The following is a 12794-nucleotide window of genomic DNA, read 5'->3' as shown; positions in this document are numbered from 1 at the left end:
GTAGGACAAAAGATGTCATGCAAGTTCTTTTCCATAAGCACGTATGACTATATTCGGAATACATGCCTACATTACATTGATGAATTGGAGCTAGTTCTGTGTCACCCTATGTTATGACTGTTACATGATGAACCACATCCGGCATAATTATCCATCACTGATCCGATGCCTACGAGCTTTCCATATACTGGTTTACGCTTATTTACTTTCCCGTTGCTATTGTTACAATCACTACATAATACCAAAAATATTACTTTGCTTTCATTACTCTTTTGTTACCGTTACCATCACTATCATATTACTTTTCTACTAAACACTTTGCCGCAGATACTAAGTTTCTAGGTGTGGTTGAATTGACAACTCAGCTGCTAATACTTGAGAATATTCTTTGGCTCCCCTTGTGTCGAATCAATAAATTTGGGTTGAATACTCTACCCTCGAAAGTTGTTGCGATCCCCTATACTTGTGGGTTATCAGCATCGCAACCTCAAACTTTAAGAAATGACAGCTTTGGTTTCTTGCCAAACCATAGTTCATACGGTGTCATCTCAACGGATTTAGATGGTGCCCTATTTAATGTGAATGCAACTGTCTCTAATGCATAACCCCAAAACGATAATGGTAAATCGGTAAGAGACATCATAGATCGCACCTTATCCAATAAAGTATGATTACAATGTTCGGACACACCATTATGTTGTGGTGTTCCAGGTGGCGTGAGTTGTGAAACTATTCCACATTGTTTCAAATGAAAACCAAACTCGTAACTCAAATATTTGCCTCCGCGATCAGATCGTAGAAACTTTATTTTGTTGTTACGACAATTTTCCACTTCACTCTAAAATTCTTTGAACTTTTCAAATGTTTCAGACTTATGTTTCATTAAGTAGATATACCCATATCTGCTCAAATCATGTGTGAAGGTCAGAAAATAATGATACCCGCCGTGAGCCTCAACACTTATCGGATCGCATACATCAGTATGTATTATTTCCAATAAGTCAGTTGCTCGCTCCATTGTTCCGGAGAACGGAGTCTTAGTCATCTTGCCCATGAGGCATGGTTCGCAAGCATCAAGTGAGTCATAATCAAGTGATTCCAAAAGTCCATCAGCATGAAGTTTCTTCATGCGCTTTACACCAATATGACCTAAACGGCAGTGCCACAAATAGGTTGCACTATCATTATTAACTTTGCATCTTTTGGCTTCAGTATTAGGAATATGTGTATCACTACAATCGAGATTTCATAAACCATTCACCATTGGGTGTATGACCACAGAAGGTTTTATTCATGTAAACAGAATAACAATTATTCTTTGATTTAAATGAATAACCGTATTGCAATAAACATGATCCAATCATATTATGCTCAACACAAACACCAAATAACATTTATTTTTAGGTTCCACACTAATCCCGACGGTAAAGGGAGTGTGTGATGGTGATCTTATCAACCTTGGAATCATTTCCAACACATATCGTTACCTCGTCCTCAACTAGTCTTTGTTTATTTTGCAACTCCCGTTTCGAGTTACTACTCTTAGCAATTGAACTAGTATCAAATACCGAGGGGTTTGCTATAAACACTAGTAAAGCACACATCAATAACATGTGTATCAAATATACCTTTGTTCACTTTGCCATCCTTCTTATCCGCCAAGTATCTAAGGCAGTTCCACTTCCAGTGACAATTTTCTTTGCAGTAGGAGCACTCAGTTTCAGTCTTGGGTCTAGCTTTGGGCTTCTTCATGGGAGTGGAAACTTTCTTGCCATTCTTCTTGAAGTTCCCTTTATTTCCCTTGCCCTTTTACTTTAAACTAGTGGTCTTGTCAACCATCAACCATCAACACTTGATGCTTTTTCTTGATTTCTACCTTCGCCGATTTCAGCATCGCAAAGAGCTTTGGGAATCATTTCCATTATCCCTTGCATATTATAGTTCATCACAAAGTTCTAGTAACTTGGTGATAGTGACTAGAGAACTCTGTCAATCACTATCTTATCGAGAAGATTAACTCCCACTTGATTCAAGTGATTGTAGTACTCAGACATTCTGAGCACATGCTCACTCGTTGAGCTATTCTCCTCCATCTTGTAGGCAAAGTACTGTCAGAGGTCTCATACCTCTTGACACGAGCATGAGTATGAGATACCAATTTCAACTCTTGGAACATCTTATATGCTCTGTGGCATTCAAAACATTTTTGAAGTCCCGGTTCTAAGCCGTAAAGCATGATGCACTAAACTATCAAGTAGTCATCATACCGAGCTTGTCAAACGTTCATAACGTCTACATCTGCTCCTGCAATAGGTCTGTCACCTAGCGGTGCATCAAGGACATAATTCTTCTGTGCAGCAATGAGGATAATCCTCAGATCGCAGACCTAGTCCGCATCATTGCTACTATCATCTTTCAACATAGTTTTTCTCTAGGAACATATATAAAAAAACGGGAGCTACATCATGAGCTATTGATCTACAACATAGTTATGCAAATACTATGAGGACTAAGTTCATGATAAATTAAAGTTCAATTAATCATATTACTTAAGAACTCCCACTTAGATAGGCATCCCTCTAGTCATCTAAATGATAACATGATCCAAATCAACTAAACCATGTCTGATCATCACGTGAGATGGAGTAGTTTTCAATGGTGAACATCATTATGTTGATCATATCTACTATATGATTCATGCTCGACCTTTCGGTCTCCAGTGTTCCGAGGCCATATCTGCATATGCTAGGCTCGGCAAGTTTAACCCGAGTATTCCGCGTGCGCAAAACTGGCTTGCACCCGTTGTATGTGAATGTAGAGCTTATCACACCCGATCATCACGTGGTGTCTCGACATGATGAACTGTCGCAACGGTGCATACTCAGGGAGAACACTTATACCTTGAAATTTAGTGAGAGATCATCTTATAATGCTACCGCCGAACTAAGCTAAATAAGATGCATAAAGGATAAACATCACATGCAATCAAATATGTAAAATGATATGGCCATGATAATCTTGTGCCTTTGATCTCCATCTCCAAAGTACCGTCATGATCTCTATCGTCACCGGCATGGTTCCATGATCTCCATCATCTTGATCTCTATCAACGTGTCATCACATGGTTGTCTCACCAACTGTCGTGGAATTGTCACGGAAGATGTCCTAGTGTGAGGACTTAGTCGTGAGGCCAACGCATCTTTGTAGTAGCTTGAGAGGGGTTGAACGGAATCGAGAGACACAACACAAGACAAGGATTTAGACAGCTTCGGGCCCCGGGAAACATCATCCGGTAATAGCCCTACATGTTGTTTGGGGCTAGATCTCATTATCATCACGAGAGAGTCGCCGCATAAGCTGGCTTCCCCTTTTGTGTCCGGCCCTAGAGATTGTTTCTTGTCGCTTGTCCCTCTTGGGGAGCCCTGCCCCTCCTTATATAAGTTAGAGGGGCGGGTTACAGGTGGAGTCCTATTAGGATTAGGACTAGTCTACCTTCTAATACAAACCAGATACAAGTCCAGGTCTTAACTACTTGTAAGATAAATATTCCTCACGCCTTTCCTCTTAAACCTGCCCACCATAACATGAGCCGACTTTCTGGGCCATGGGCCTTGTCATCCGTCTGTCCCGCCCGCCGAGTTACCAGTGAGTCATAATGTTCAGTCAGGTTGCTTGTAAACCGTCTGGTCAGTGCGGGTCGCCGGTGAATCGCCAAGTCCGGCCGGGTTATACTTCCGGCCGGGTTACACGCGGGGTATATCCCTGACATTAGCCCCCAAGTTCATCTTGGATTTATCCATGGTAAACTTATGCTGCAAAATAAACACAAGAACAAATTTGTCATAGGTTGTGCTCCGGGTTAAGAATTCTTGTAAACTGGCACCTGATCATCCTTAAGTCCTTGTCATTTCCTTCTTCTAGAAAATCCGGGTTAATAGACCAGCTTCATAATCAATTTTCTTGTAGAATAAATATTGTAAATAAAGAATCCATTTGAGTCGGCCTTCAATGCTCTAACTTGACCAAAATGTTGGTCTTTGAAATATTCAACTGATATCCAGTCGGTTTAAAACTGTAGAATTTGCCGAGCTATGACTTCCAAAATCGCCGGTTATAAAACTGATAATTCTAGGTTATGATTGTTGCCAACGCCGGTTCATGATTATTGATGACACCGGATTATGATTGTTGCAGACACCGGGTCAATCTGGTTTATTTAAAACTAAGAATTTGAAGATTTTTCTCCCTTATATCCATATTACCTGTAGCCCCCAAGTCTTGAGCAGAACAAAGTGATGGCTTAAGACTTGCTTCAATATAAATACTACCACTTAAGAAGAAATCCATGTTGTTCATCCCAGTCACTTAGTAAAAACTGAATACTCCATATTATGTAGCCCCCAAGTGCCGGGTTGTCATGCTTGTAGCAACCTGGGACTTGTAATTGCCTTATGCTCATAAAAACTTCAACTAGTGTAGCCCCCAAGGGCCGGGTCATTATGCAATAATGAGCAGGGACTTTATAAATATAATCATGCTTCATTGAAAATAACGTCATATGATGTAACTCCACCATGGGGCTTGAACCCACGTCCACAAGGTTAAGAGCTTTGTGCTTTACCAACTGAGCAGTGGACCCTTGCATATAATGGATTAATACTTGTGTACGTTGAATCATTGATAGGAGCAATTAGTAGCCCCCAAAGGCCGTCTCATTATGATGTGATGAGTCGGGTCTTCAATAAGGCCAAAAAATGACTTTGCATTAGCCCCCAAGTATCATGGTGCATGCTTGCAACGACATGAGACTTGCATATTTGATATAATCTCAACTTAAATAATGTAGCCCCCAAGTGCCGGGTCATAAGCCTGCAGCGACTCGGGACTATTCCTTCAATTGTAGAATAAATCATATCCATTGATAATATAATAGCCATTGCACTAAAGCGACTTCGAAAACCTTAATCATAATACTGGTTACTGATAACCATAATAAAATCCAGCCATGTTGGCTATTTGAAGATTTGAATAATATAATCCAATGATTTGTGAGCGCATGATTCCAATGGCGCAATCCAAATATATACTGGCAACTTATAATCCCAAGCCAGTCCGGGTTAATAAACACTGTATAATTTATCATCATACTGGCGACTTATAGTTGAAAGCCAGGCCGGGTTAATAAACGCCGGTTTATCATAAAATAGTATAAACCTCATCAAAGGAGAAAAAACTTGGCAAATAAAAGCATAAAAAGAACATGCGAGGCTTTTCATGGGCTGCCAGGGCCAAAATCAAGGCTTTTCATGGGCTGCCAGGCCACTGAGTTAAACCATTTCACAAAGCCTTTTAAGATGGACCTCAATCATTAACCAATGGTCGTTTTAACTTTGACAAGTTCAGGGCCTGTGAGATTGACTTGTCAAACGTTCGGCGGGTCATACTAGGTTTACCTGGACGGAGTGGCTTACTTAAAAAGGCAGGATAACCCGGGGTTTTAGGTGAATACACCTGGCTTCCAAGCCTGGCTTGATAGCCTATTACAAGTGTAGACTCTTTGTTCTTTGAGAAGTAAAGAGACCCCAAGCAATATTTTGAGCTGTTCTCAGTGGGTGCCTATGTTTGAGTTGTGCATTTGCAACACTCTCTTTGGCCCTCAAGTGATTTCCCTGGTGGCCTTACGCCGATCAAGAGGTGTAGTTATGGTTCGAATACGACCGAGCCCCCAAGTGATTATTGTGAGCTGTGCTCAAGGGGCACCTATGTTTGAGCTGTGCTTTTGCAACAGACTCTCTTTGGTCCCTTTAATTTTTCCAAAGAACTCGAACTTGCGAGAGATTATTCTTTTGAACCGGAAATTATTAAACCGGATACTGAGAGCTTCAAAGCTTTGTGGGAGACAGCTTTCCCTTGAACAGGATTTTAAACCAGAATCCTTCTTTTTAAGCTGGAAATTTTCCGACGGCCTTTAAATTTGCTCCAATATGGCGGTTTAGGGTCCCGCATTAGATAACTTTGCAAGCCGGAGTAATTGCTCTTTTAAAGAAAGCAATATACAATATAAAAATATACTAAATGGATTTCACCTAATATGTTAGGCCAGAAATTATCCACCGCGGAATTGATCATCACGACGGTGAAGGTATGTGTCCATCGAGCATCACGGCATGAACAAGCACTAGTGCAAACGTGATGTTGGCGCGCACCCCTTACACGACACCATTTTTGTAATAAATAATGGTCTTGTGGAAAACATTATAGACCAGAGTAATTATTCTTTGATAAAAACAATATGTGTCAATAAAATAAATTTGGATGGACATCACCTGATTTGTTTGGATAATCGATGACCCACAAGTGCCATCCGTAGATAACTTTTTCAATACAATTGATCCTTGTATGCTTTCGGGACATGGTCCATGGTCTCGGTCCTTACGCAAGAGTGATATCCACACACTCCAATTGATATGAGACTTTATCAAGTGGACCAGAAAAACTCCCAAGTCGGTCGTTTCTTTGATTGATCTGCTTCTGCCTTTCCTTTACTGAAAAAACAACTTGACCCGGCGGCGGGTCACTTGGCGACTGTAGGGGCGGCGGTGAGGCCGGGTCAACTTGACCCGGCGGCGGTTTAACACCAGGACGACAGCTCATCGACATGGCCGCGGCGAGCCACGGCGTAGAGGTGGACTGGCCCAGAAGCAAGGGGAGGCCGTAGCGGCTCCGGTCGAGCATGCCTCTGGCGGGTCGCGGTCCGGCTCGAGGAGTTGTGGCGGCAGCACGCAGCAAGGGCGGCGGCTCAAAGCAGCAGCTCGGAGGCGGCGTACAGCGAAGGCGGCCCGCGGCGACGGCTCGGCGATTTGAGGCAGGCCCGGGAGGCCCATGGCAGAGGAGGGCAACGCGGAGGCGGGTTGCGACCCGAAGTGCGGTGGCTCAGGGCGCCGAGAGACCGTGGGAGACGTCGACTGCGGCAGCAGCTCGGGGGCGCCGACGGGTCACAGCCCGGCAGTTCAACAACGGCGACTCAGGATAGCGACCGTGCCCGTGGATTGGCTCAGAAACACGGAGGCCCGGAGAAGCAGGGTAACTCAAGGCGACGGAAGAAGATGGCGGGTGGCAGAGCGAACCCGGGTCGTCGTAGCACGGCCAAGGGGCTCACGGCCCGGAGCAGGTCCGGCCGGGCGCGTACAACCATGGAGCGGAAGGAGAGGCGCCGGGCCCCTCGGCGAGGGCCACTCGTGATGAAGACGGGCAGTTCGAGGCGCGATGGAACGACTCGGAGATGACGGCAGGTGGTGACTCTGATGCCTTCCGGCGACTCGGAGCAAGGTCGAGGCGACCACAGAATGTGTATCCTTCTCCGGGTCGTGTCCGCTTTGACCCCTCTTCGTCCGCATCGTCCAGGTCACAGGTGTGGCTGAATCGGCGGTTTACACGCAGCAGAGGAGGCACCCGGCGGTGCGACGGCGGAAACACCGGCTTGCGGCGGACGGCCAGGCCTCTTGAGGCAGTCTGGGACAGCGTCGGTTTATCCAATGGTGACGAGGAGACATCGCCGAGGTGGTTTAGGCAGGCGGCAGAAGCAGAACGAAGCGGAGCCTGGCACGGGTGATGACTCGGCATCGGTGACTTGGCGCGCGCGTGAGCAGCGCGGCAATGGGCGGTTCAACGTGCCACAATGGCTCATTGCGGAGGAGACAAACAGAAACGGCGGCGACTCCCGCAGCAAGGCGACTCGAGGCTGTGCCAGCTCAGAGCGCGGGATGACCTGCGGCGAGGCAGCTCTGAATCAGTTGCAGCGGGTCATGATGGACCAAATTGGCTGTTTGCAGGTGAAACGACGTGACTCGGAACAGAGGCATGTCAGTTTGGAAACAGTGAGGCAACTTGTAGACGAGGCGAATTGAGGGCGCGGCGACTCGTACTGCCGCTCCACTGGTGGATGTGGCGTCTCAATCCTGGGGCAGCTCGGTAGCCTCAATAGTTGTGGTGTTTCAGAGCGACTTGGAGCAGCGGCGATTTGGAAGGCTGCAACAGCGGAAGCAGGGAGCCGCGTCTTGGAGTAGAACAGGCAGAGGCAAACTGCGGGTCAGCGACAGTCTGAGGTAACTCGAAATCAGACGCAACGCCGAGGTGGTGACTCGGAGAGGCGGCTCGCAGCTAGGTGGGCCCGCGACAGATCAGCAGCGAAAAGGGCAAAGGCACTGACGGGTCGAGGAAAAGCCAGACCGGGCGACTTAAAAGCACATCGGCGACGGCGACTCAGCCGAGGTAGAGCAAGGCCGCAACGGCGATTCAGAGACGGAGGTGTAGAATTAATCCGGAGCGCGGCGATTCAGAGACAACGGCGATTCACTGATTCCCTCTTCTTTTCATCGTAGCACGACGATTTGCTCGTGGAAGAAAACGGTTTAGGGACTCATCGGCGGCAGGCGGCTGATACGTCTCCAACGTATGTATAATCTTTGATTGCTCTATGCTATATTATCTATTGTTTTGGACTATATTGAGTTTTATTTTTCATTTTTATATTATTTTAAGACTAACCTATTAACCGGAGCCCCAACCCAGAATTGCTGTTTTTTTGCCTATTTCAGTGTTTCGAAGAAACAGAATATCAAACAGAGTCCAAACGGAATAAAATCTTCGGGAACGTGATTTTCTCATCAAACGTGATCTAGGAGACTTGGACCCTACTCCAAAGAGTCAAAGAGGAGGTCACGAGGGTGGGGGGCGCGCCCCCCCTAGGGCACGCCCCCTGCCTCGTGGGCCCCTCGGTGCTCCATCGACGTACTTCTTCCTCCTATATATACACACGTACCCCCAAACGATCAGACCAGGAGCGAAAAACCTAATTCCACCGCCGCAACTTTCTGTATCCACGAGATCCCATCTTGGAGCCTGTTCCGGAGCTTCGCCGGAAGAGGGCCGTCATGACGGAGGGCTTCTCCATCATCCTAGCCCCTCCGATGAAGTGTGAGTAGTTTACTTCAGACCTTCGGGTCCATAGTTAGTAGCTAGATGGCTTTTCTTTCTCTTTGAATCTCAATACAAAGTTCTCCCCCTCTCTTCTGGAGATCTATTCGATGTAATCTTCTTTTTGCGGTGTGTTTGGTGAGACCGATGAATTGTAGGTTTATGATCAAGTCTATCTATGAATAATATTTGAATCTTCTCTGAATTCTTTTATGTATGATTGGTTATCTTTGCAAGTCTCTTCGAATTATCCATGTGGTTTGGCCAACTAGATTGGTAGTTCTTGCCATGGGAGAAGTGCTTAGTTTTGGGTTCGATCTTGCGGTGTCCTTTCCCAGTGACAGAAGGGGCAGCAAGGCATGTATTGCATCGTTGCCATCGAGGATAACAAGATGGGGTTTATTTCATATTGCATGAATTTATCTCTCTACATCATGTCATCTTGCTTAAGGCGTTACTCTGTTTTTAACTTAATACTCTAGATGCATGCTGGATAGCGGTCGATGAGTGGAGTAATAGTAGTAGATCCAGAATCGTTTCGGTCTACTTGTCACGGACATGATGCCTATAAACATGATCATGGCTAGATATTCTCATAACTATGCTCAATTCTGTCAATTGCTCAACATAATTTGTTCACCCACCGTAGAATACTTATGCTCTTGAGAGAAGCCACTAGTGAAACCTATGGCCCCCGGGTCTATTCTCATCATATCAATCTCCACCACTTTAATCTTGCTTTGCCTTTTACTTTGCTTTTACTTTTTACTTTGCATCTTTATACCAAAAATACCAAAAATATTATATCTATCAGATCTCACTCTCGTAAGTGACCGTGAAGGGATTGACAACCCCTAATCGCATTGGTTGCGAGTAGCTATCTCTTTGTGCAGGTACGAGGGACTTGAGCGTGGCCTCCTACTGGATTGATACCTTGGTTCTCAAAAACTGAGGGAAATACTTGCTACTCTGCTGCATCATCCCTTCCTCTTCGGGGAAAACCAACGCAAGCTCAAGACGTAGCAAGAAGGATTTCTGGTGCCGTTGTTGGGGAGTCTACGCAAAAAGTCAACATACCAAGTACCCATCACAATCCCTATCTCTCGCATTACATTATTTGCCATTTGCCTCTCGTTTTCCTCTCCCCCACTTCACCATTGCCGTTTTATTCGCCCTCTCTCTCTATCCTCCCTCTCTATTTGCCTCTTTTTGCCCGTTGGCCTTTTTTTGCTCGTGTGTTGGATTGCTTGTTTGTCGCGATGGCTCAAGATACTACCAAATTGTGTGACTTCACCAATACCAATAATAATGATTTCCTTAGCACTCCGATTTCTCCTCTTGCTAATACTGAATCTTGTGAAATTAATACTGCTTTGTTGAATCTTGTTATGAAAGATCAATTCGCCGGCCTTCCTATTGAAGATGCCGCTACTCATCTGAATAGCTTCGTTGATTTATGTGATATGCAAAAGAAAAAAGATGTCGATAATGTGTCGTTAAATTGAAGCTATTTTCTTTTTCGCTTAGAGATCGTGCTAAAGCTTGGTTTTCGTCTTTGCCTAAGAATAGTATTGATTCTTGGAACAAGTGCAAAGATGCTTTTATCTCTAAGTATTTCCCTCCCGCTAAGATCATCTCTCTTAGAAACGATATTATGAATTTTAAGCAACTTGATCATGAACATGTTGCACAAGCTTGGGAGAGAATGAAATTAATGATACGTAATTGCCCTACTCATGGTTTGGATTTGTGGATGATTATACAAATTTTTTATGCCGGATTGAATTTTGCTTCTAGAAATCTTTTAGATTCGGCCGCGGGAGGCACTTTTATGGAAATCACTTTAGGAGATGCTACTAAACTCCTAGATAATATTATGGTTAATTATTCTCAATGGCATACTGAAAGATCTTCTAATAAAAAAGTGCATGCGATAGAAGAAATCAATGTTTTGAGTGGAAAGATGGATGAAATTATGAAATTATTTGCTACTAAGAGTGTCTCTTCTGATCCTAATGATATGCCTTTATCTACTTTGATTGAGAATAACAATGAATCTATGGATGTGAATTTTGTTGGTAGGAATAATTTTGGTAACAACGCTTATAGAGGTAATTTTAATCCTAGGCCATATCCTAGTAATCCTTCTAATAATTATGGGAATTCCTACAACAACTCTTATGGGAATTATAATAAGATGACCTCTGAATTTTAGAATAGTGTTAAAGAGTTTATGAATTCACAAAAGAATTTTAATGCTTTGCTTGAAGAGAAATTGCTTAAAGTTGATGATTTGGCTAGAAACGTTGATAGAATTTCTCTTGAGATTGATTCTTTAAAGCGTAGATCTATTCCTCCTAAGCATGATATCAATGAGTCTCTCAAAGCCATGAGAATTTCCATTGATGAGTGCAAGGAAAGAACCGCTAGGATGCGTGCTTCCAAAGATGCCTGCATTAAAGCGTGTTCTTCCAATTCCTATGAAAATCAAGATGAAGATCTAAAAGTTATTGATGTGTCCCCTATTAAATCTTTGTTTTGCAATATTAATCTTGATGAAATTGAATATGATCTTCCTTTACCTAGAAGGCGTTCTAAAAATTCGGAGTATTTAGATCTTTATGATGAAATTGATGAAAGTGGGATTGAAAGAAATAAAAATCTAGATGTTGCTAAACCCACTATATTGGATTTCAAGGAATTTAATTATGAAATTTACTCTTTAATTGATTGTATTTCCTTGTTTCAATCCGTGCTAAATTCTCCACATGCTTATAGTCAAAATAAAGCCTTCACCGAACATATTGTTGATGCCTTGATGCAATCTTATGAAGAAAAACTTGAGTTGAAAGTTTCTATCCCTAGAAAACTCTATGATGAGTGGGAACCAACTATTAAAATTAAAATTAAAGATCATGAGTTTTATGATTTGTGTGATTTGGGTGCTAGTGTCTCCACTATTCCCAAAACTTTGTGTGATTTGCTAGATTTCCGTAATTTTGATGATTGCTCTCTAAACTTGCATCTTGCGGATTCTACTATTAAGAAACCTATGGGAAGAATTAATGATGTTCTTAATTGTTGCAAATAGGAATTATGTGCCCGTAGATTTCATTGTTCTTGATATAGATTGCAATCCTTCTTGCCCTATTATTCTTGGTAGACCTTTCCTTAGAACGGTTGGTGCGATTATTGATATGAAGGAAGGGAATATTAGATTTCAATTTCCATTAAAAAAGGGCATGGAACACTTTCCTAGAAAGAAAATAAAATTATCATATGAAACTATCATGAGAGCCACTTATGGATTGCCTACCAAAGATGGCAATACTTAGATCTATCCTCGCTTTTATGCCTAGCTAGGGGCGTTAAACGATAGCGCTTGTTGGGAGGCAACCCAATTTTATTTTTATTCCTTGCTTTTTGCTCCTTCTTAGTAATAAATAAATTATTTAGCCGCTGTTTTTTTTGTGTTTTTTGTGTTTAATTAGTGTTTGTGCCAAGTAGAACCGTTGGGAAGACTTGGGGAAAGTCTTGTTGAACTTGCTGTAAAAATAGAAACTTTAGCGCTCACGAGAACTGCTGTCATTTTTATTTGAAGATTGATATTTAGTTAATTCTTTCTGTAGATGATTAATAGATAAATTCCTCACGTCCAGAAATTTATTTTAGAATTTTTGGGGTTCCAGATCTTGCTCTAGCTACAGATTACTACAGACTGTTCTGTTTTTGACAGATTCTGTTTTTCGTGTGTTGTTTGCTTATTTTGATGAATCTATGGTTAGTAAAATAGTTTATAATCCATAGAGAAGTTGGAA

General features: G+C 43.0%; 1 long non-coding RNA gene across 1 annotated transcript; it reads left to right on the top strand.

Annotated features, from left to right (window-relative positions):
- Positions 1–6311: 6311 nt before the first annotated feature.
- On the top strand, positions 6312–8504 carry LOC125524517. Its single transcript, XR_007290794.1, has 2 exons — positions 6312–8271; positions 8382–8504. It is a non-coding gene; the product is annotated as an uncharacterized LOC125524517 (long non-coding RNA).
- The last annotated feature ends 4290 nt before the right edge of the window (positions 8505–12794 follow it).

Source organism: Triticum urartu, chromosome 7 (genome assembly GCF_003073215.2).
Source record: "Triticum urartu cultivar G1812 chromosome 7, Tu2.1, whole genome shotgun sequence".
Lineage (NCBI taxonomy): Eukaryota > Viridiplantae > Streptophyta > Magnoliopsida > Poales > Poaceae > Triticum > Triticum urartu.
The sequence above is the reverse complement of the archived record's forward strand: the minus strand, read 5'-3'. Positions and strand labels throughout refer to the sequence as shown.